This window comes from Oryza brachyantha, chromosome 8, assembly GCF_000231095.2.
Source record: "Oryza brachyantha chromosome 8, ObraRS2, whole genome shotgun sequence".
NCBI lineage: Eukaryota > Viridiplantae > Streptophyta > Magnoliopsida > Poales > Poaceae > Oryza > Oryza brachyantha.
Genome location: NC_023170.2, coordinates 9,700,488 through 9,720,778, shown reverse-complemented (window position 1 = coordinate 9,720,778; position 20,291 = coordinate 9,700,488).

The following is a 20,291-nucleotide window of genomic DNA, read 5'->3' as shown; positions in this document are numbered from 1 at the left end:
AGTCCTTTAGGTCCATTCCAACTTCCTTGACTGGTTGGAGAGATTGGTACAATCGGTTATATAAGACTTATGGTGCTCAGTGGGAAGAACTGGACATCAGCCACTGTATAGGCCATAGCCTTTCTGAGATGGAAAAAGATGAACCACTCCTGGCAGCCGCCTATTTCTGGTCCGATGCCCTAAATGCTTTTATATTTGGCCATGGGATCTTCACCCCCACCCTTATGGACGTAGTGATGCTGATGGGCCTAAACATCATGGCCCCTATAAACCCACTGAACCTAAGAGGCACCTTTCAGCATCGGCTACAAACCAAAAACGTGGGAGGTTGGTCAGGATACATCGCCTCTCACCGCAAAGATTCTGGGACGACTGACCATAGGGAGCACAGTGCGTTCCTCAATCTCTAGCTGGAGAGGTTTGTATTCTGTGGGCAGACTTTAGGTCCCATGTCACACCCGGAGTTTCGTCCTAAGCCTAAATTGTAAAAAGAAATTCGTAAGTAACAATTGGCTTAATTAACTCAGGAAAAATCCCTCTAAAAGGAATTAATTCAACTAAATCGAGGCTCGCAAATCGATTAACTGGATTTAAATTCAAAGTGCAGAAGTATAAAATTTGGCCAAACAAATTAATTTAAAACTCGGCAAAAGTGGGGTTTTCCTTTTTCCCTCCTTTTTCTTTTCTTTTTCCCTTCCTTCTCAAATTGGGCCGAAGTCCAACTTTCCTCCCTCTTTCTTTTTCCTTTTCTTTTTCTTTTTCTTTTTCTTCCCGGGCCGGCCCAGCCGAACCGGCCCACCGCCTCTCCCTCGGCCGGCCCAGCCGACCGGCCGCCCTCCCCCTCTTCGCGCGTGCCCCCGCCTGGGCCGCGGCTCCGGCCTAGCTCGCCCGCTCGCCCGCTCACCCGCGCCGCGAAGTCCATCGTCGCTCCCTTCTCCCTCGCGCCACTGACAGGTGGGGCCCACCTGTCAGTGACCGTTTCGCCACCCCGCGCCAGCCCGCGCCCGCGCCGCGCCGGCCGAGTCCGACTCCGTGCCGCCGCCGCAACCGCCGCCGCCGCAACCGCCACCGCCGAGACCGCGTCGTCCCCGACTCGGTCTCCAACCTCCGCCCGCCCTAGCCGGTGCCGCCACCCTATAAGTCCCGAGCCGCCGCGCGCCGTCGCCCACTTTCCGCCGTCGCTCGTGTCGCCGCCGCGCTGCCGCCTCTCGCCGCCGCCGCGCAATCTTGCCACCAGTTGCCGGTCGTCGCCGCCTAGCCGCGTCATCGTCTCCGCCTCGGTGTCGCCGACCTTTCCCGGGCTCTCGTCGTCGCCGGTGGACGTCTCGCGCCCGTCGCGGCTCCTGCAACCTCTCCGCCGCCGCGTCTCGCCCGTCGCCGTCACCCATCGATCTCCGCCGCCACCGCCGATCTCCCGCATCCGCCCGCGTCGCCACCTCCGCCTCGACCTCGCCGACCCGCCCGCGCCCTCGCCGCCGTCGGTGAGCACCCGCATCCTCCTCCCCTCTTTCTCCCCCTTTTTGGCCGACCGCCGCCGAGTCGCGTGCCTTCGCCGGACGAGTCCGAAGCTCGCCGCTCCCGCCGGCCGCCATGGTCGTCGTCGCCTCCGCGTCGCCGACGTCTGGCCGCCGTTGCTTGCGCCCGCGCGTGCCGCGCCGTCGCTGCTCGCTAGTCGTCGTCGCCGCTGTTCTGCCGGGTTGCAGCCGTGTGCCGCCGCCTCGGCCGTCGTCGCCGTCGCACCGTCGTCGCTCGCCGGTCGTCACCGTCGCGCCGTCGCCGTCACGCCGCCGTCGCCGTGCGTCGCCACCGCCGCGTCGCCCGCAGCTCCCGCCGGTCGCCGCCGTCCGCCCGAGCCGCGCGCTCTGCTCCCCTCCTTTCTGTTCCCCTCCCGCTGACGAGTGGGACCCACCCGTCAGTCGTTCCCCGCGCCCGCCTCCTCTCTCTCCTCCCCGGGCCCGCGTGTCAGTCTCTCCCTCTCCCCTTCTCTCACCGACAGGTGGTCCCCACCTGTCAGCCGTCAGTTTCCTCTCTCCTCGCTGACGTCAGCAGTCCCATTAATTGCGCAATAATTGATTTAGGACTTTTCTGTTTAGTTAAAAACCCAGAAAACTTCTAAAATTCATAAGTAATTCATCTAGTCTCCGTAAAATTTCATTAAATTCATAAAATTATCAAGAATCCATTAAAAATAGTTTCTTTTGCTGTTTCAGTAGAGTTTGTGCCTGTTTTATTTATTTTTGTGCTTTGTCGCTTAGATTCGGACCCCGCCGAAGAGCCGGTTTACTTCGAGATCGTCGCCGAAGTCCCCCAAGGGCCAGAGCAAGGCAAGTGACACTCATCCTTGAACATATTGAACCCATTATTGCAAATTCCCCGCTTTATTACTTCAAATATGCATTGTTTTAATTAAAGTACTTACTTTATGTTATTTTCGGGTAAACCTTATTATTATGCCGTTGTTTATCCAACTTTATTCATTGCTGGACCAGGGGTAACTTGATTAGAGACAGGCCTAGGTTAATGCTTAGCCATGCTTAGAACAAATAGCTCATGGGATCACATTTAATTATGCTTAGTTCTGAATAGCCGAGATAATGATTCACTACCCGGTACGGGTTAATGTCAATTAAAATATTGATAATGGTGGGCTGTGGGTGCATGGTTTTGAGAGTCGCACCCATGGTAATTAAGGACCGGTTCACCGGAAACCCTGGAAGTAAATAAGTGCTAACCACATGCCGAAATGGGTAAGGTGGGATTTGAAGCATGACTTCGAACTATTTGACGTACCCAGGCAAGGGTAGGCGTGATGGAGTATGGACGGGCAATCGTGGTGTAACGAAAGCTTCTCCTGCTTTCGGATCTACCAAGGCACAAGAGGGGACTGCCCGACTTGGTGTAAAGGAGGGGGTGAAACCTGAAGTGTGGTGCGATTAAATAGGGAGGGTTGTGTAACGGGTCCTATCACGGTCTCCTTTCCGGTATGCCGTGGTGGTATGTCGGCGCACGTTCAAGTGTAGTGGAGTCGTGTCTTATAGGTACAGTAGTACACCTCTGATCAGAGTATAAACTATTCGAATAGCCGTGCCCACGGTTACGGGCGAACTCCCAGCTTCACTGTGATTAGTGAACCGTAATAACTTGAATAAATTTGTTATCACTCGGGACTACTGCAACGTGGTGTAACGTTGAGTAGTGGTTGGGCCTGTTGCAACGTGGTGTAACGTTGGACAGTGTTGTGGTACTTTACAACTGCTTATTTTATTTATGCTTTACCGTTCTAAATTACCTTTATTCTTTAAGCTCTGTTATTTGTTTAAACTGCTGCTTTCTTGCAACTAACTCTAGCCTGTCCTTGTTAATCCTTATGCATCATTTATTTCCCCCTTGTCCGTGTTACTTGTTGAGTACGGTGGTTTGTACTCAGCCTTGCTTAACTTTCCCAACCCAGAGCTAGAAGCAGAGTCCGATGGAGGTGCCTTTCAGGAGTGAGCTGTTCCGCCGTCGAAGTGTTGCCTGTGGACTGGAGCCGTACCCGCTGGAGCTAGTCTACCCCTTTGTTTTTCTTTCCGCTGCATTTCCGCTAGAATAAGTGTAACTTTCAGTTGTTTCTAAGAACGATGGTTATGTAATCAACATTGTCTTTTTGTGTACCCTGGCTGGTCCTGGACAGGGACTTAATACACAATTAAGTTCAGAAATTCGTGTGAGGAATTTCTGGGCGTGACAAGTTGGTATCAGAGCCTCCTTTGACCGTAGGATCAGCCCAATGGAAACCCTAAGAGCCCTCTACTTTTCATGTTTGTGCATAGTTTGCGAAAGTTAGAGTGTTTTGAAAATGGGTTAGTGCTTTTCAAAAGCGTGAGTCATTTAAAAAGACAAAACCCCTTTGGTTGAAAAGCGTGAGTAAATCGATTTACGGGTAAAGCTTTATTTACTTCCTTTCTTTTATGATTTATTTATCTTGAAACAAAATTTTGCATCTATTGATTCCAAATCCTTGTGTTCTTTAGATGGCTGACCACCCCTTGTACCATCGTGGAAACGGAATGGCTGGATTCGTGGCAGAGTTGGCAAGAGTCTCGTTCACGGCAGGATACCCCTACGAGCCAGAGTACACCACGATCCATCCTCTGGAAGGCGAGTTCCCCCACCGAGTAAGATTGGAGCTGCATGGAATCCCCGGTTTCCTCCCTAACTTGGAAGCAGAAGGAGCCGGAGGCACAGATGAGCATGCCTGCCAGGAAGCTGCCTACAGTTTGATGACAACGCTCAGGGCCAGGCATGACCTGACGTTTCGACATTTGGCTTACCGGTATCACCCTGGTCGTGGACCCAATTCCATGGTCAGTAGGTTTCGGTCTGCCCGAAGTGAGCAAGACCCTACCTTCGGTAGGATGTGCACGGTGCTGCAGGGCCTCGACCAGATGCATCACGACCTCCACGAAGCGTCCAAGGCTCTGAACGACGCCAAGCTCACCCAGATCGTTCGTCTGCAAGATGAGGTCGATCGGTTGAAGAAGGAGAACGCCAGGCTCAAAGGACTCCCAGAGCCCGGAGGTGCAAGGTGTCGCACGACGGCAAGGAAGCGAACCCGTGGGCCGCCTAGAGTTCAGTCTTACCCCGGTGCCCCGGATGAACCAAGACCACTGATGCAGATGGTGCCAACCTCTCCGACCCCAGTGCCTGAGGAAGGTGTCTCCCCGTTCAACGCTGCAAGGAACCGCAACAGGGTCGTCACGGTCTCGAGCAGCAGTGAGTCCGCTTCTGGTGAAGATGACGATGGCCTCCCCAGCAACTCAAGAAGCCGCTCTGAAGACGAGGAAGAAGATCCGTCTCCGATCGTCGATCGTCGCTCTCCTTCCGTGCCCTAGACGTCGCCTTTAGCTTCGTTTTAGTCGTTGTGTGCTAGTTTTGGTGTGTTAGGTTTGCTTCGCTTGGGGCTAGTGGTGAACCATAGCAGTAGTGGGGTTATGGTTGTGCCGCCAGGAGTTGTGTGGTTTTAAGTGTGTTTCTTAAGCAAGACAATTACAGTTCACTAATTAAATAAAGCCCCTGTTTGCTTAGTCGTTTCTTTTTCTTCTTTCTCTTTCTGTTCCTCCTGCCCCGCAGATGGTGAACACCCGCCACGGCAACCGCGACACCGACCAGTCCAGCACCGGAGGACCGCCCCGCCGCCTCCACCAGAGAACCCGTCGCTTGCCCAGATTCTTGCTAGCCAGACGCAGATGCTCTCTTGGATGATGCAGCAGATGCAACAGCAACAGCAGCAACACCAACAAGTGCTCCACCAGCTTCTAAATCAAAGTCAGAACAACCAGCAACAGCAGGGACCACCCCCTGTGCAGTCCAAGTTACCAGAGTTTCTCCGTGTCCGTGCCCCAACTTTCTCAAGCACCACCAACCCCATGGAGGCAAGTGATTGGCTCCATGCTATCGAGAAGAAACTCAACCTATTGCAGTGCATTGACCAAGAGAAGGTTTCCTTTGCCGCACATCAACTGATGGGTCCCGCCTCTGCTTGGTGGGATAATTTCCTGGTTACCCGCACCGCTACCACGGAAGTGACTTGGGCGGAATTCTGCCTTAATTTCCGCAAGGCCATATCCCCGACGGGATAGTCACCCAGAAGAAGCGTGAGTTCCGCGCTTTGCAGCAAGGTACCAAGACGGTGACTGAGTACCTTCATGAGTTCAATCGCCTAGCGCGATACGCTCCCGAGGACGTCCGCACCGACGCCGAAAGACAAGAAAAGTTCCTCGGAGGCTTGGATGATGAACTGAAGAAGCAGTTGCTTTCGGGCGACTATGCCGACTTTGAGAAACTAGTGGATAAGGCCATCCGTCAGGAGGACCAGCACCTCCAGATGGACAAGAAGAGGAAGGCTTCGCAGTTCAGGTCTAACCAGCCGCCTCCTCAGAAGCCCCGATTCCACACCGGCCCCTATCCTTCGAATCAGTAGGACGGGCAATCAACCTTCATTGTCCGCCAACATCGTCCCTACAACCCCAGCAACTTCTCCAGTGGTTCATCCCAGCGTGCTCCACCTCAACGCGCTCCCCCTGCACCAGCTCCCCGGCAACAGAACGCTCCTCCACCAACAGCACAACCTCCTCCGGCCAGGAAGGATGCAGGTGCAAAGCCTGGAGTGTGCTAGAACTGTGGCGACCCAGGTCACTTTGCTGACAAGTGCCCGAAGCCGAAGCGCAGTGGGCAAAGGTTCGTGCAAGCTCGCGTGAATCATGTCACCGCCAAAGAAGCACAGGCTGCGCCAGAAGTAATACTGTGTACGTTTCCTGTCAACTCCGTACCTGCTACAGTACTTTTTGATTCTGGTGCTACACACTCTTTTATTTCAAGGAAGTTTGTGGGATTGCTTGGGTTAAGAAGGGAAAAGTTAAGAAACCCGATGCGGGTTAGTACTCCAGGGCATAGTATGTTTTCGGACCTTTATAGCCCTGACGTGCCCATAGAAATCCAAGGGACACCCTTTCTAGCCAATCTCATCCTTCTCGAATCTAAAGACCTAGACGTCATTTTGGGAATGGACTAGCTTACCAAGCATCAAGGAGTGATTGATTGTGCCAAGCGTACAATCACCTTGACCAGTGAAGAGGGTAAAGTGGTGACTTATCAGTCGCTGGAGTCAATGACAACCAGGACTTGTTGGAGTCAGATGGAAGCCGAAGAGCAGCCCTCGGAAAAAGTCAAAGACCCAAAGAAGTTGGAAGACATACCAGTGGTTTGTGAGTATCCGGAAGTGTTTCCAGATGATCTCACAACGATGCCGCCAGAAAGAGAGATCGAGTTCCGTATCGACTTGGTACCCGGAACCGCACCGATCTATAAGAGACCCTACAGGATGGCCGCCAATGAGATGGCCGAAGTGAAGAAGCAAGTGGATGAACAGCTCCAGAAAGGTTATATCCGACCGAGTACCTCGCCTTGGGGTGCCCCGGTTATTTTTGTTGAGAAGAAGGACAAAACTAAGAGAATGTGTGTGGACTATCGTGCTTTGAACGATGTCACTATCAAGAATAAGTATCCTCTCCAAGGATTGATGACCTATTTGATCAGTTGAAGGGAGCCAAAGTTTTCTCCAAGATCGATTTGAGATCAGGGTATCACCAGTTGAGAATTCGGGAAGAAGATATCCCTAAGACGGCATTCACTACTCGCTATGGCTTGTATGAGTGTACGGTAATGTTGTTTGGACTTACTAATGCCCCGGCATTCTTCATGAATCTCATGAATAAGGTGTTCATGGAATACCTGGATAAGTTTGTGGTTGTCTTCATCGACGACATTCTTATCTACTCCAAGTCAGAAGAAGTGCACGAGCAACATTTGCGGATTGTGCTAGAGAAGCTAAGAGAACACCAGTTGTATGCCAAGTTCAGCAAGTGTGATTTTTGGCTGCATGAAGTGAAGTTCCTTGGCCATGTGATCAATGCCCAAGGTGTAGCAGTGGACCCCAGCAACGTGGAGTCAGTGATCAAGTGGACCCCGCCTAAGACGGTTTCCCAAATCAGGAGTTTCTTAGGACTTGCGGGCTATTACCGCCGGTTCATTGAGAATTTCCCGAAGATAGCCAAGCCAATGACACAGTTGTTGAAAAAGGAAGAGAAGTTCAAGTGGTCAAGTGAGTGCGATAGGAGTTTTGAAGAGCTCAAGCAAAGGTTGGTTTCGGCACCCGTGTTGGTTTTGCCGGATCAGATGAAAGACTTCCAGGTTTACTGTGACGCATCCAGAACAGGACTGGGATGTGTGCTAATGCAAGAAGGAAAGGTGGTTGCTTACGCCTCTCGTCAGTTGAGACCACATGAGGGTAACTACCCGACCCATGATTTGGAATTAGCAGCTGTAGTGCATGCCCTAAAGATTTGGCGACACTACTTGATCGGTAACAAGTGTGAAGTATATACGGATCATAAGAGTTTAAAGTATATCTTTACACAACCAGATTTGAACCTCCGTCAGCGAAGATGGTTGGAATTGATCAAGGATTATGATTTAAGTATCCATTACCATCCAGGCAAAGCAAATGTGGTTGCAGATGCTTTGAGCCGGAAGAATTACTGCAATGCTGCGATGTCAACAGAAGTTTGTGAGCAGTTGCAACAGGAGTTTGAATGACTAAATTTGGGTTTAGTCGAGGAAGGTTTTGTGGCAGCTCTAGAAGCACAGCCCACTTTGGTGGATCAAGTTCGCCAATCCCAAGCAAATGATCCGGAGATAGCCGAGCTAAAAAAAAATATGCGAGTTGGTAAAGCTCGAGATTTTTCAGAAGATGAACATGGAACAATCTGGATGGGAAACAGGTTGTGCGTACCAGATAACAAGGAGTTGAAGGAGTTGATACTCCAAGAAGCTCATCAAACCCTGTACTCTATTCACCCCGGGAGTACCAAGATGTATCAGGACCTCAAAGAAAAGTTTTGGTGGGTTAGTATGAAGAGAGAAATTGCAGAATACGTCGCCTTGTGCGATGTTTGTCAACGAGTCAAAGCAGAACACTAAAGGCCAGCAGGACTGTTGCAACCTCTCCAGATTCCAGAATAGAAGTGGGAAGAAATCGGGATGGATTTCATCACTGGTTTACCAAGGACTGCTGCCGGTCATGACTCGATTTGGGTAATGGTTGATCGATTGACGAAGGTCGCTCATTTCATACCAGTTCACACTACCTACTCAGGGAAAAGTTTAGCCGAGATTTACTTGGCTAGGATCATGTGTCTACATGGAGTACCGAAGAAGATCGTTTCTGACCGAGGAAGTCAGTTTACTTCAAAGTTTTGGCAGAAGCTACAGGAAGAATTGGGAACCCGACTGAACTTCAGTACAGCCTATCATCCCCAGACAGATGGTCAGACGGAAAGGGTAAATCAGATTCTTGAAGATATGCTCAGAGCTTGCGCTCTCGACTTTGGTGGAACTTGGGATAAGAATCTACCATATGCAGAGTTCTCATACAACAACAGTTATCAGGCAAGTCTGCAGATGGCACCTTTTGAAGCATTGTATGGGCGAAAGTGTCGTACACCTCTCTTCTGGGATCAAACAGGAGAACGTCAAGTTTTTGGGACTGAAGTTCTAAGCCAGGCCGAAGAGAAGGTCAGAATAATCCGTGAAAGGTTGAAAACAGCTCAAACCAGATAGAAGAGTTATGCAGATAATCGTCGAAGGGACTTAGCCTTCGAAGCAGGAGACTATGTGTACCTCCACGTCACACCTTTGCGAGGAGTGCACCGGTTTCAGACCAAAGGAAAATTGGTACCACGTTTCGTGGGACCATACCGGATAGTGGAACGCAAGGGAGAAGTTGCGTATCAGTTGGAACTCCCCGCTAACATGGCTGGAATCCATGACGTGTTCCATGTGTCGCAGCTCAAGAAGTGCCTACGTGTGCCTCAAGAACAGACCAACTCCGAGCACATCGATCTGCAGGAAGATCTAACTTATGTGGAGAAGCCAGCACGGATTCTAGAAACCAGTGAAAGGAAGACTCGGAACCGTGTGATCAGATTCTGCAGAGTTCAGTGGAGTCACCACTCAGAAGAAGAAGCTACATGGGAAAGAGAAGATGAGCTCAAGGCCGCCCATCCGCACCTCTTCGCCAGTGCCTCCGAATCTCGGGGTCGAGATTCCGTTTAAGGGGGTAGGTTTGTCACACCCGGAGTTTCGTCCTAAGCCTAAATTGTAAAAAGAAATTCGTAAGTAACAATTGGCTTAATTAACTCAGGAAAAATCCCTCTAAAAAGAATTAATTCAACTAAATCGAGGCTCGCAAATCGATTAACTGGATTTAAATTCAAATTGCAGAAGTATAAAATTTGGCCAAACAAATTAATTTAAAACTCGACAAAAGTGGGGTTTTCCTTTTTCCCTCCTTTTTCTTTTCTTTTTCCCTTCCTTCTCAAATTGGGCCGAAGTCCAATTTTCCTCCCTCTTTCTTTTTCCTTTTCTTTTTCTTTTTCTTTTTCTTCCCGGGCCGGCCCAGCCGAGCCGGCCCACCGCCTCTCCCTCGGCCGGCCCAGCCGACCGGCCGCCCTCCCCCTCTTCGCGCGCGCCCCCGCCTGGGCCGCGGCTCCGGTCCAGCTCGCCCGCTCGCCCGCTCGCCCGCGCCGCGAAGTCCATCGTTGCTCCCTTCTCCCTCGCGCCACTGACAGGTGGGGCCCACCTGTCAGTGACTGTTTCGCCACCCCGCGCCAGCCCGCACCCGCGCCGCGCCGGCCGAGTCCGACTCCGCGCCGCCGCCGCAACCGTCGCCGCCGAGACCGCGTCGTCCCCGACACGGTCTCCAACCTCCGCCCGCCCTAGCTGGTGCCGCCACCCTATAAGTCCCGAGCCGCCGCGCGACGTCGCCCACTTTCCGCCGTCGCTCGTGTCGCCGCCGCGCTGCCGCCTCTCGCCGCCGCCACGCAATCTTGCCACCAGTCGCCGGTCGTCGCTGCCTAGCCGCGTCATCGTCTCCGCCTCGGTGTCGCGGACCCTTCCCGGGCTCTCGTCGTCGCCGGTGGACATCTCGCGTCCGTTGCGGCTCCTCCAACCTCTCCGCCGCCGCGTCTCGCCCGTCGTCGTCACCCATCGATCTCCGCCGCCACCGCCGATCTCCCGCACCCGCCCGCGTCGCCACCTCCGCCTTGACCTCGCCGACCCGCCCGCGCCCTCGCCGCCGCCGGTGAGCAACCCGCATCCTCCTCCCCTCTTTCTCCCCCTTTCCGGCCGACCGCCGCCGAGTCGCGTGCCGTCGCCGGACGAGTCCGAAGCTCGCCGCTCCCGCCGGCCGCCGTGGTCGTCGTCGCCTCCGCGTCGCCGACGTCTGGCCGCCGTTGCTTGCGCCCGCGCGTGCCGCGCCGTCGCTGCTCGCCAGTCGCCGTCGCCACTGTTCTGCCGGGTTGCAGCCGTGTGTCGCCGCCTCGGCCGTCGTCGCCGTCGCACCGTCGCCTCTCGCCGGTCGTCGCCGTCGCGCCGTCGCCGTCGCGCTGCCGTCGAGACACGGAGATGCATGTCTTATGGCGAGATTGTTTCTTCTTTCCCGAGTCACTGCATGTCAGCTGTCCAACTAGCCCATATATTCAAATTATGTTACCTCGGACCAGACCCTAATGCTTGTACTTGGTTGCATACCCCGACTCAAAGGATTACGAGGTACCCATCATATTGAGACTGGAAGAAATTCTGGCCGATAAGTGCTCCCTGGAAAATCTGGCCTTTGCCCTAACTCCATGCCTGCTGCTCGTTAGCTTCCATTCTGGACGATCGGCCCAACCATCATACGAATTATATCACCTAGCTCTAGCAGCCAGACAGCTTGGGTGTGGCCAACTACCAGCCGATCTCTTCTTTCTTGGCAAGATCGAGATGAGGGGCAAGGTAACTTCAGCACTAGAGATCAACCGGATCAGCAAAATGGCCGAAGTGATCCCCTTTGGGTCGATGACCTCCTTCGGTTTTGGAGTCACTACTCTGGATGCTTACACTGGATGGTGGGAGGAACTACACCAACACTTCTTCTCGACCGTAGTCGGTTTCTTTTGTAATCGGATCGATTCCAATTATGAGTACTCCGATTCCTAGGTAATTTCTTATGTAGAACATACTATTTATTTCTGATGCACCTTCTTTTCAATCACTGACCTTCTCCAACCTTGCAGCCTACCCATGCAGTTCCCGCCATCAGCAGAGCGGCACGCCAATTAAGTATTCAACCTCGATGCTACCAGCTATAGGTCATGGTGCCCCTTCCCCTAGTGAGTATATTAAAAGGTTTTCGGGACCACCAAGTCCGTTAAGTACCAAACGAAGCAAGAAATGCGATCGGACCCCCGAAGAAGAAGTTGAAGATCACCACGGAGGCCATTCTCATGGAGACTACATTGGCTGATATGGATGCCACCATTGATGCTGCTGCTGGTGATGATTCGAATACTGACGTCAGGAAAAAGGTGATCACCTGTCTCTTCCCTTCTCAGCAGGTAATTGTGTCTTGAACTAAAACTGCTGCTTTATTTAGCCGATTGTTTCTCTAATTCCTTTTCCTTTAGTCTCCTATTAAGTCATCGGTCGATGCCGCCCCGGCGCCAACTGATGTCGTCGATCCGGCTCTTTCTGCCGATGCAGTACCTGCGCCATCGAGCCCAGCCCCGCGCCTACAGCAACTGGCCCGACCCTAAGATCTGGGAATAAACGGAAAATGGTGGTCCACCGGCCTTCTCGGCGAGCGGTGTCTTTAGCACAGGTATTCCCGCTGACTTCTCTGGTATTGCTACCATGGCTAATACTTGCCCTTCTGTACCAGCCTCACGATGCTCGCAGCTCAATGACTCTACTAGCCGATATAGACCCAGCGCCAGCACCCATTACGGAGGAAGCCTCCTTACCGGGTAGTACGCCTACCCAGCCCACCAATGTTGCTTCCATGGCACAGGTAACTTTACCTCAGCTCATCTTCTTGCTTTACTCGTGTTTTTCCTCACCCATGGTTTTCACCCCAGGACTTGAGCAATTTCTTCCCCTTCGACGTTGGCCAATACATCGGCTCGCCTGAAGCTGGTGCTGATGCTCCTATAGCCGTGCCTACCGACCTCCAAGAGTGGCTTGCTGACATTTTTGCCAGGCTGGACTATCTGGTTGACACTGATCAATGATGCCGGCCCAATCCGGTCCCGGATTGAAGAAGTACAAGATAGGCTGCCCGATGACCTAATCAACGCGATAGCTTCGGCGGGCTACATCGAATCCCACCGGCTCCCTGTGCGCCGGGCTCACCAATGGATTGCTGATCGCACCTCCCAAGTATCCGCTCAAGCAGCAGTACGTGCCGATCGGGATAGGGCCGTCGCCGAGAAGGCCAAGTTAGATGAACTGCAATCAGCCGCGCTTGGAATATCGGCCACTATGGCTGACTTAAAGGCGCAGAAGGCCGATTTGGAGGCAAAGTTGGCCAAGGTCATGGAGAACCTTACTGTTGAGGAAGAAAAACTGGCCAACCTGCCATTGGCGATTAACACCCAAGAACAAGTCCTGAAGTTAGTAGTTCAGGCCGCCATCCACAGCCGTCGGTTCTTAAAGGCCATCCCCAGTACTAACGTCGAGGACCTGAAGATCATTCAGGATGGTGACGATGTCTGCATGCCTTCCGGAAGAATCTGGGCTTGTAGATCTTTTAACTTTGTTTCTTGTTATTGGTTTGTAATGTAACCCAGTACCTTTGTCGGCTCTTGGCAACTCTTGATATGATTTATGCTGTCCTGCCATGACTTGTCTTGGTTTGTAACGAAGTTTTGATCTAAGGGTGATGCTTCAGCATCGGCCATCTTGAGGCGATACTAAGTTGTATCGGCTTTGACGTTAATCGGCTTGGCCGATCATGTATTTATCCATACGCTCGGATAATACTTCTTTAGATATTTTCCGTTTAATGCTCTTTCAAACACTTCTCCATCCAACCCCTCTAGCATGTATGCGTTTTCGGGTGCGCACTTGTGAATCCAAAAGGGTCCCTCCCAATTAGGTAACCACTTGTCGAAAACATTGTCTGTGGACCCGATCAGCAAAACTAGCTTCCATACCAATTCACCTGCTTCAAATGTTTTTGACTTAACCTTTTTGTTGTAGTTCCTTGATACTCGAGCCTTATTCTCTTTTATCTTTTCTTACGCCCTCAACCGGGATTGGGGAACTTCTTCGGACTCGTCCACCAGGAGGTTGTAGTATTCATCGGCTGTTAGCTGATCTTGCAGGGTCAATCTTCTGGAGCCGATGTTATTCTCTCATGGGAGCACTACTTCGTGTCCATATACCAGTTGATAAGGTGAGACTTGGATGGACCCATGGCATGCCATCCGATAAGCCCAAAGCGAATCGGCTAGCGAAGTGTGCCATCTCCTGGGTTGCTCGGCTATCTTCCTTTTTATCAGTTTGATCAAACTTTTATTTGACGCCTCTGCCTGTCCATTAGCTTGAGTGTAGTAAGGAGATGAATTGAGTAGCTTGATTCCCATACCGGTAACGAACTATTGGAACTCCTCCGAGATGAAGACCGATCCCTGGTCGGTGGTTATTGTCTGCGGAATTCCAAATCTATATATGATATGCTCTTTGAGGAAGTTAATTACATCGGCCAAAGTCACCCTTTTCAACGGTATAGCCTCGACCCACTTGGTGAAGTAATCTGTAGCCGCCAGTATGAATTTGTGTCCTTTGCTTGACGGAGGGTATATCTGCCCAATCATATCAACACCGAACCTCTAAACGACCAAGGTTTAATGATCTGGTTCATGGCCGATGCTGGCGATCTCTGTACGTTTCCAAACTTTGACAGTCTTGACAACTTTTGTAGTAGGTAAAGCAATCTTCTAGCATGGTCGGCCAATAGCTCTCCGCAGCAGCCACTTCATCTTGTAAGCCGATTGATTGGTACCACATATGCCATCGTGCACCTCGCACATGACTACTTTAGCCTCTTCTTTGTCCAGGCATCTTAGTAGAACACCATCAATCGTCCTGTAGTATAGCAAGTTTTCGAGTAGCACAAACTTGAGCGCTTTATACCTGGTTTTTCTATTGGCCGATGATGACGGGTCTTTTAGATAGTCGATAATTTCCTGTCGCCAGTCATCGGCCTCTGCACACGCTATGCTTGCTTCTCCTATCTGCTCTAGTTGTGCTATTTCTGCTTCTATTTCCGAGCTCATCGGCCGGTAAGCCGATGCTCCCCGGGCAAGGGAATTTGCCTCGACATTCTGTTCCCGGGGGATGTGGGTCAACGTGATCTGTTTGTAGTCCTCCAGCAATTCTTTGGCCGCTTCATGGTAGGTCCTGAGGATATCGTCTCTGCATTCGTATTCCCCAGACAGTTGCTTGATTTTCAATTGGGAATCCCCCATGACCTCAATTGCTTTGGCTCCTATTTCTTTTAATAGTTCCAATCCTTTGATGAGTGCTTCGTACTCGGCCTAATTGTTGGTCCGATACGGTTTGATCGTGTATGCGAACTCGAAGCATGCCCCCCCGAGGCGAGATTATCATTAGGCCGATGCCGCACCCATGCCTACAGACGGATCTATCGAAGAAGACAGTCTAAGGCATGACTTCGACGTAATCAGCCGCCTTGTGGTGTTCAACTATGGAGTCGGCCATCACTTGTCCCTTTACTGCTTTGGCCGACTCATATTTCAGGTCATATTCCATTAGCGCCAGAATCCATTTACCCATCCTTCCCTTCAAGACTGGAGCTGATAGCATGTACTTGATCACATCAGCTTTACATACCACTGTACACTCGGCTGCTAGCAGGTAATGCCTCAATTTGGTGCATGAGAAATATAAGCACAGGCATAACCTCTTGACTTCTAGGTATCTGGTTTCGGCATCCAACAGCTTTCTGCTTAAGTAATATACCACTCTTTCTTTGCCTTCTACTTCTTGTATCAACACCAAGTTGATAGTTTTCTTATCGGCTGATAAATAAAGTTTTGAAGGGTACCCTTTTTTTGGGTGGCATGATGACTGGAGGCTTCTTTAAGTATTCTTTGATCCTGTCGAAGGCTCTCTAGTGACTCTCCCTCACGAGAATTCTTGATCGACTTTTAATTTCAGCAGAGGAGAGAAGGGTTCGATTTTCCTGGATAGATTTGATATGAATCTTCGGATGAAATTAATCTTGCCGATCAAGGATTGTAATTTCGTCTTGTCTTCTGGAGGTTGAGAGTCGTTTATTCCTTGGAGGCAACCCTCAGTTTTTTCGATCCCTTTTTCGTGCACCATGAACCCTAAGAATTCTTCGGCCGACACGGCAAAGGCACACTTGGTTGGTTTCATCTTTAGTCCATATTGTCTCGTTCTTTCCAGCACGCGCCGAAGGTTGCTCAAGTGTTCTTCCACTGTTCCGGACTTGACCACCATGTCATCTATGTAGATTTCCACCAAAGAGCCGATCATGTCATGAAAGATGTAATTCATGGCCCTCTGATAGGTGGCTCCGGTGCTCTTAAGTCCGAATGTCATTACGTCCCATTCGAATGAGCCAATTGCCACTGGGCATCTGAAAGTTGTCTTGTGAATGTCTTCTTCTACCATAAATATCTGATTGTAGCTGACATTGCCATCCATGAAGCTTACCATCTTGTGTCCAAGGGTTGTATCTACTAACTGGCCGGGCACCGGCATTGGGTATTCATCTTTCGGAGTTGCTTTGTTCAGATCCCTGAAATCTACGCACACCCGAAGCTTGTCGTTTTTCTTGAGCACCGGGACGATATTGGAGACCCACTCTGCGTACCGACAAGGCTGGATGAACTTAGCATCGTATAACCTGGTGATCTCCGCCTTGATTAGTTTGTACATATCGGGTTTGAATCTCCGTGGTGGTTGCTTGAAGGGCTAATAGCCTGGTTTAATCGGGAGCCGATGTTCAACGATTGATCGACTTAATCCTGACATCTCATGGTACTCCCATGCAAAACAGTCGACGTACTCTTTTAAATACTTTATTAGTTCTTGCCGAAACTCAGGGGTTAGGTTCGCACTGATGTATTTCGGCCTCGGCCTATCTCCGGGTCCTATGTCTATCTCTTCTAGCTTATCGGCCGACATAAACACTTGACCTAGTTTTCCGTCTAAGTCGTCGACTGCCCCAGTCAGGGTGTTTACTAGGACTCCTAATCGCAATGTCCGATACGCTTAGGAATTCCCCGACCAGGGCTTTCTAGAGATACATTCGTAGCCTTCTGATTCCAACGTGGGGAGGTCGGTTGTGGCTACGATAACCGACCTATTGGCTGCGACCACTTCCACCTAGTCTCCATGCCATTGTATCAAACTTTGATGCATGGTGGACGGGATGCAGCAGTTGGCGTGGATCCAATCTCACCCGAGGAGTAGATTATAGGACACCTTGCCATCGATGACGAAGAATGTGGTCGACTGTGTTTTGCTTCCGATTTTGAGTTCGACGTTGAGGCACCCCTTGGCTTCTAACAAATTGCCCCCGAAGTTCTTTAGCATCATGTTGGTCTTGATAAGATCTTCGGGGGTTTTACTCAGCTTTCTGTAGGTGGAGCTAGTACGTCATCAGGTTGATCGCCGCACCTCCGTCGACCAGCATCTTGGCCATCGGCTTCCCATCCATGTGCCCCTGGATGTACAGCGGTCGAAGGTGCCGATGGTTCTTTTCTGCCGGCTTCTCAAAGATGGCTGGTTGCGCTGGTAGCACTAGTTGGGCAGTTGCCTCCTGTGTTTCGTCGTCGGACCAGTCGACCCTATACTCAGCTGGAAGTATGACAACCATGTTCACGTTGGCCGATGGCTTGTGGACTTCTAACTTGATACGCCATTCTTTACACGTCCTTTTGGGTGCTGGTGGTTGCTCTTCGGCCTGCTACGGCTGTAGTTCGCGTTGGCGAAGCCGTTGCAGCCGTCTCTTCTGGTTTTTAGTGAACAGACCACTAGGACACCACTGGTTGGGCTTCATCGACGGTTGCTACTTTGGTCGTCGCAGTACTGCCTGATTTCTTCTTCATCGTAGTGCTGCTCCTGAGGTCCTAACCTATCATGTACTAGCACGTGGTGCCTTGTCCTTCTTGGTGGCGTCCTTGACCCTCCTGGGGTGTGGCTGCCGGCTGGTGTAGTCTTGCTCATCAGGGTTGAAGTCAGGGGCAGTCCTCCTTGGACGGCAGCCGTATTGTCACGCCCAGAAATTCCTCACACGAATTTCTGAACTTAATTGTGTATTAAATCCCTGTCCAGGACCAGCCAGGGTACACAAAAAGACAATGTTGATTACATAACCATCGTTCTTAGAAACAACTGAAAATTACACTTATTCTAGCGGAAATGCAGCGGAAAGAAAAACAAAGGGTAGACTAGCTCCAGCGGGTACGGCTCCAGTCCACAGGCAACACTTCGACGGCGGAACAGCTCACTCCTGAGAGGCACCTCCATCGGACTCTGCTTCTAGCTCTGGGTTGGGAAAGTTAAGCAAGGCTGAGTACAAACCACCGTACTCAACAAGTAACACGGACAAGGGGGAAAAATAAATGATGCAACGGGATTTACAAGGACAGGCTAGGGCTAGTTGCGATGAAGCGGCAGTTTAAATAAATAACAGAGCTTAAAGAATAAAGGTAATTAAGTACAGTAAAGCATAAATAAAATAAGCAGTTGTAAAGTACCACAACACTGTTCAACGTTACACCACGTTACAACAGGCCCAACCACTACTCAACGTTACACCACGTTGCAGTAGTCCCATGTGATAACAAGTTTACTCAAGTTATTAGGGTTTACTAATCACAGTTAAGCTGGGAGTTCGCCCGTAACCGTGGGCACGGCTATTCGAATAGTTTATACTCTGATCAGAGGTGTACTACTGTACCCACAAGACACGACTCCACTACACTTGAACGTGCACCGACATACCACCACGGCATACCGGAAAGGAGACCGTGATAGGACCCGTTACACCACCCTCCCTATTTAATCGCACCACACTTCAGGTTTCACCCCCTCCTTTACACCAAGTCGGGCAGTCCCCTCTTGTGCCTTGGTAGATCCGGAAGCAGGAGAAGCTTTCGTTACACCACGATTGCCCGTCCATACTCCATCACGCCTACCCTTGCCTGGGTACGTCAAATAGTTCGAAGTCATGCTCCAAATCCCACCTTACCCATTTCGGCATGTGGTTAGCACTTAATTACTTCCAGGGTTTCCCGTGAACCGGTCCTTAATTACCATGGGTGCGACTCTCAAAACCATGCACCCACAGCCCACCATAAGCAATATTTTAGTTGACATTAACCCGAACCGGGTAGTGAATCAATATCTGGGCTATTCAGAACTAAGCATGATTAAATGTGATCCCATGAGCTATTTGTTCTAAGCATGGCTAAGCATTAACCTAGGCCTAACTCTAGTCAATTTACCCCTGGTCCAGCAATGAATAAAGTTGGATAAACAACGGCATAATAATAAGGTTTACCCGAAAATAGCATAAAGTAAATACTTTAATTAAAACAATGCATATTTGAAATAAATAAGCAAGGAATTTGCAATAATGGGTTCAATATGTTCAAGGATGAGTGTCACTTGCCTTGCTCTGGCCCTTGGGGAACTTCGGCGACGATCTCGAAGTAAACCGGCTCTTCGGCGGGGTCCGAATCTAAGCGACAGAGCACAAAAATAAATAAAACAGGCACAAACTCTACTGAAACAGCAAAAGAAACTATTTTTAATGGATTCTTGATAATTTTATGAATTTAATGAAATTTGAATGGACCTAAACGGAGACTAAATGAATTACTTATGAATTTTAGAAGTTTTCTGGGTTTTTTAACTAAACAGAAAAATCCTAAATCAATTATTGCACAATTAATGGGGCTGCTGACGTCAGCGAGGAGAGAGGAAACTGACGGCTGACAGGTGGGGACCACCTGTCGGTGAGAGAGGGAGAGGGAGAGACTGACACGCGGGACCCACGGGAGGAGAGAGGAAGGAGGGGCGCGGGGGGAGACTGACGGGTGGGGCCCACTCGTCAGCGAGAGAGGAACAGAGAGAAGCAGAGCACGCGGGCTCGGGCGGACGGCGGCGACCGGCGGGAGCGGCGGGCGACGCGGCGGCGGCGGCGCACGGCGACGGCGGCGCGACGGCGACGACGCGACGACGACGACCGGCGAGCGGCGACAGCGCGACGGCGACGACGGCCGAGGCGGCGACGCACGGGCGCAACCCGGCAGAACAGCGGCGACGGCGACTGGCGAGCGGCGACGGCGCGGCACGCGCGGGCACAAGCAACGGCGGCCAGACGTCGGCGACGCGGAGGCGACGACGACCACGGCGGCCGGCGGGAGCGGCGAGCTTCGGTTTCGTCCGGCGACGGCGCGCGACTCGGCGGCGGTCGGCCGGAGAGGGGGAGAGGGAGGGGAGGAGGATGGGGATGCTCACCGGCGGCGGCGAGAGCGCGGGCGGGTCGGCGAGATCGAGGCGAAGGTGGCGACGCGGGTTGGAGCGGGAGTTCGGCAGCGGCGGCGGAGATCGACGTGTGACGGCGACGGGCGAGACGCGGCGGCGGAGAGGTTGGAGGAGCTGTGGCGAGCGCGAGGCGTCTACCGGCGACGACGAGAGCCCGGGAGAGGTTGGCGACACCGAGGCGGAGACGATGACGCGGCTGGACAGCGGCGAGGGCGTCCGACGGCGAAGTTGCGCGGCGGCGGCGAGAGGCAGCAGCGCGGCGGCGACTCGAGCGGACGGCGGAAAGTGAGCGACGGCGCGCGGCGGCTCGGGATTTATAG